The sequence below is a fragment of the Alexandromys fortis genome, unplaced genomic scaffold, assembly GCF_014885135.2.
Source record: "Alexandromys fortis isolate MF-2015 unplaced genomic scaffold, M_Fortis_MF-2015_v1.1 scaffold_515, whole genome shotgun sequence".
Lineage (NCBI taxonomy): Eukaryota > Metazoa > Chordata > Mammalia > Rodentia > Cricetidae > Alexandromys > Alexandromys fortis.
Genome location: NW_026068381.1, coordinates 80,387 through 84,886, shown reverse-complemented (window position 1 = coordinate 84,886; position 4,500 = coordinate 80,387). Strand labels below are relative to the sequence as shown.

At 46.1% G+C, this 4,500-nt stretch overlaps 1 long non-coding RNA gene across 1 annotated transcript; it reads right to left on the bottom strand.

The window, feature by feature from the left end:
• Nucleotides 1-591: 591 nt before the first annotated feature.
• On the bottom strand, nt 592-2,986 carry LOC126495515 (uncharacterized). The gene is made up of 2 exons (XR_007590158.1): nt 2,882-2,986; nt 592-1,683 (listed from the first exon to the last, which is right to left on the bottom strand). It is a non-coding gene; the product is annotated as an uncharacterized lncRNA (long non-coding RNA).
• Between the last annotated feature and the right edge of the window lie 1,514 nt (nt 2,987-4,500).

Here is a 4,500-nt window from a genome sequence, read left to right as displayed (position 1 = left end):
AAAAGAGTTTCGTCTCCCTTCATTAAATTGAAATATTTTTTACAGACAATTTCTTTTAACTCAGTTGACTTTAAGCAATTTAATCAACTCAGTTAACCTGTATGAAAGCCAGCTTCTAACCAGCACCACCCGCAGCGCTCACACTCAGAGACCCTGAGCCGCACTCTCCCGCTGCTCTGGGCCATCTCGCTTCTGCTTGGCGTTCTTGACATCAACTTCAGGGCTCGCAGCGTGGGGCTCGCAGTGCAGCGAACACCCAGCATCCCACACACCCTGCGTGTGACCCACGGATCTGTGTTCTGTGACTGCTCTGTTCACTTAGCACGATGACCTCGTTCATTTTCATTGGACTCGGTGCGTTTTCTTCCTCCCCCTGCTTTCGCCGCTCTTGCTGTTGTCACCCCAAGTGTCACCACCTTTCCTAACGTCCGCACCTCCTCCCTTCCTCTTTATCCTCTTCCTCCTCTTCTCTTTGTCTTCCTCCAGCCCTTTTAAAAATAGTTGACATCTCACCCCCACCCCCATCCTCACCTTAAGCCTCTAGGAACAGCATTTCCAATACCTTTTCTCTTACCCTAGGCTCTTGTGCTGATCTGTCTCCCACTATTCAATAAGGACCTAAGGGATCTCTCCCCAGACACCTGGGGCAAGCCCAGGTACACATTCCGGATGAGGGGGACAACCCTTCTTGTTAATGGCAGCCAATATGCTTGTCTGCTCTCTGACAGAAGTCCTCCCAAAGCGTCAAGACTGAGTTGGGCTACTGCTCTGGCTCTTTCCCTAAGGTCTGAAATGTCGCAGGCTGCCAGCAAGCAGGACACCAGCATCCTTGGTGCTTCTGTTGCTGGAGGATGGTTCCAGGGCTGGCAGTGGTTCAGCTGTGTAGTGTCATGTGATTGGTGGGGCGAAGCTGTGTGGAGTAAAATCTTCTTGGATATCTCCTGAGAATTATCTGGATTAGCAAGTGGGGGTTGTAGAAAGACTGAGGAAGGAAAAAAAAAAAAATCCTAGTTTCCCTGTCTGGCAACTGACCCAGGCAACCTAACTCTTTGGTTTTTCCATGACCAAGCAAAGGGCGCCTTCAGCTGCCTCTGGGAAGGACCAGAGACAGAGCTGGGGTAGAAAAAGCTGCAGGGGCCAAAGGGTAGAAAAAGGGAGCTCTGTTCACAGAACAGCCAAGTAAAGGGGGCCGGGACTGGGCAGGACAGGACTGGCAAAGGCTGGTGCGGGGCTGTGATACTACTCTTTGTCCTAGTCACACTCATTGCTGTGACCATGACCAAAACCAGCTTGGGGTGTAACAGCAGGAAAGGAAACTGAGGCAAGAACTGAAGCAGAAACCACAGCGGAACCCTGCTTACTGGGTTGATCTTCATGACCTGTGACAATGCTTTCATAGTTACCTCAGGACCACCCACCCAGGGGTGGCACAGCCCACAGAGGGATGGGCCCTTCCACCGATCATCAGTCAAGAAAATGCCGCCATGGGCTTGCACACAGGCTAAACTGAGGAACGCCACTTCTCAGCTGAGGTTCCCTCTTCCAGCTTGGGTCACGCTGACAAACCTGACCAGCACTCGGGGGTTTCTTCTGGGAATAGGCAGCAGTTCCCCCAAACTCCAGCACCTCCTCTTCTTTTGTGACCTGCTGTTTCTTGTTAGGGCCTGTTGGGCAGTCTTTAGGCTGGAACAACAGAAAAAGACGAGGGTTGATTCAGACTTCCCTTTCATCGTATTGGGTAAGATAAAAGCTTGTCAAGCCACGACCTGAAGAAACAAACACTGGTGGCTTTGGTTGGAAGAGAGGACTCCGTTTGGAACTGTCCTGAGTCTCAGTTTTCCTTGAGTAAGTGCTCCAGTGTTCTTGGGGGATACACTTAACTAAGCAAGCCACTGTTTTTATAGCAGGGATTGCTTTTAGTTTTCATGTGCTGTGTTCTCAAGATATGCTTAAATGTCTGGTTTTGAATGGTACAAGAATTAAACTGTTTAAAATGTATTCCACAGTGTTTGGAAAAATAGCTCAGCAGTTAGGAGCATTGACTGCCCTTCCAGAGGTTCTGAGTTGAATTCCCAGCAACCATAGAGTGGCTCCCATCAGAAATGAGAACACAGAGTGGCTCCCATCAGCCATAAGATTTGGTACTGTCTTTCAGCCTGCAGGCAAGCACGTAGTCAGAACACAGTATTATATACATAATAAGTTGTATTCCGCTGCATCTCACTTCTTGTATTGAACATTATTTTTTGAGATCGTTTATGTTGTTATCTAATGCACGAGTGGGTTCTTCTTTGTGTTAAGCAGTATCCCATTGCATTAATACATCCTAATGTTTCTAATTGTACTTTTAACTAACACCTAATTTTCCAGACTGTTAAAATTTGTGCTTGTAACCATTTGTTCATACTTTTTGAGCATATATTTATGTTTGGGGACAAATATCATTATGAATAAAATTATTGTGGCATATTTTGATTATGTTTAACATTAGTAGTTATGGTAAGGAGTTTTTTTTAATTAAAAAAACCATTACAAATATTTATTCATTCATCAGTTGTAACATATCACCATGCCAATTAAAAAAGATATTCTGGTCTTTATTCTGGCCAATACAGAAGACATTTGGCTGTCTCCGGAGGGAATTTTCCTTGTTCCCAGTTTTTTAAAGCATCCTTTAATTTGCTGTTGTTGTGTGTACGATGGGAGGGAAACACATGGCATGGCATGTGCCTGTCTAGATGCACAAATGGTGTCAGAGGTAACTTTGTGGAGTTCTTCACTCTACCTTTGTGTGTTCTGGGGACTGAACTCAGACTGCCAGGCTCCCACAGGCAGCCTCTTTATCTGCGGAACCTTCTTACAGACCTCTTTAAATATTTACCTGAAACGCTGCACACTCGCCAGGCCGTCCATGCTGTTGTGGGAGAGGGGCTTTGCTCTCTGCTGGTACTGTCCATTCTTTTTCAGGAGTATAGCACAATACGCCTCTCTGGAATATCGCATACATTTTATTTCTCAACACGCATTGTATGCTGCTCCTCTCCCATCTGTTGTTCTTATTTCTTTATTATACGCTATCACACTGCTGATGGGAATGTCATTCCTATTTGCTTATCATAAACTATAGTGCAATGAGAACTCTCACATGGTTCTGTGTCTGGTCCTGAGACAGGTCGGTGTTGATTGCGTTTGGGTGGGTTACTCAGTCTAGGGGTTTGTAACCCACCCTGCAATCAGTTATTCCAGGGTCACGAAGGGGCGCTACCTGGAAGGGAATGAGCTAGTACAGAAGAATGAGGCTAAGCAGATTTGTCAAAGCCCCGTTTATTAGGATCATGGTTGCTGTTTATATAGCCCCTGAAGGGTAGGGAAACTGGACTCTTGCCTCGTGTTCCAGGTCACTTAGGCCAGGTTTGTCACGTAGGCCAGGAGGTAGGCCAAGAAGTCACAAGTTTCCACACCTGGTTCCCTGGATAGCTGGAATGTGAGGCGCGTCAGCTAACAGATAAGTTAATTGGGTGTGGGGCAGGTTCTCTCAATAGAACATAATTATGGGTGTGGGGTTCTCTGCAGACTTCCCAGGGTGATGGTTCCTGTAATGATTTTTAGGGGGGAAATGGCTCGTGACAGGTTGGGGCTCTGTCTATAGCTGTTGCCTGTTCCCTTATCTCCACAAACCCCTCACCCTCTATCAAATGTCAGAGTTATACCAGAATTGCCAAATCTGGAGACTAGACCATTAAATATTCCTCAAAATTAAAATACCCCCAGCTAATAACAGTAAAAGATACCAAAGTGAATAGTGTGCATTTAGAGCTTTGATACTTTTATGATTGACACCTACTATTAATTGTTCAAGGACATTGATACTTTTTTCTTCCCCAAGTCGTCTCCACTGCTCATTTGATTTAGGAAATTCTTTACAAACAGTGCAGCTTTTCTTGGTTTACAAGTTTTTTAAAAAATAAAATTTTCCATGGCTACTTCAGACAGTGTTATGAATGAGTTCCGCGTGACTTGTGATAGAAGTACTTGCCGAGTAACCCGGATGGCTCGCACCCACCCCCAGACTGCCAGATTGCTGTGAAGAACACATCGTAATGGAAGTCGGCGGGATTTCATGACTGAAACCACTGCCAAGAATTGTGTGTTTCCTTTAGCTTTCGAGTAACAGGTTACTCCAGGTTTGAGGGAGGACTTCCCCTTCCCCTTGCCCTGCAGAACCAGCTTCTGTTGCAAATACCCCGTAAGTCACACACTGTCATTCTAGAGCTGTGAGCTTCTTTTCTTGTTCTTGGGCATTTTAGGGTCCACGGTTATAAAGTGAGACTGGTTTCTCCCGTAAACGGGCAGGGACACCCGAGAAGAAATGCCCCTGGGGTGAGTGCTGGACAGTTTTCCCATAGGCACACAAACCTGACCCCAAACACAAATCTCACTACCCAGCATAGAGAAGGGTTTTCAAGAGAGCGGGAGAGACTCCAGGAAGGAAGTAGCGTT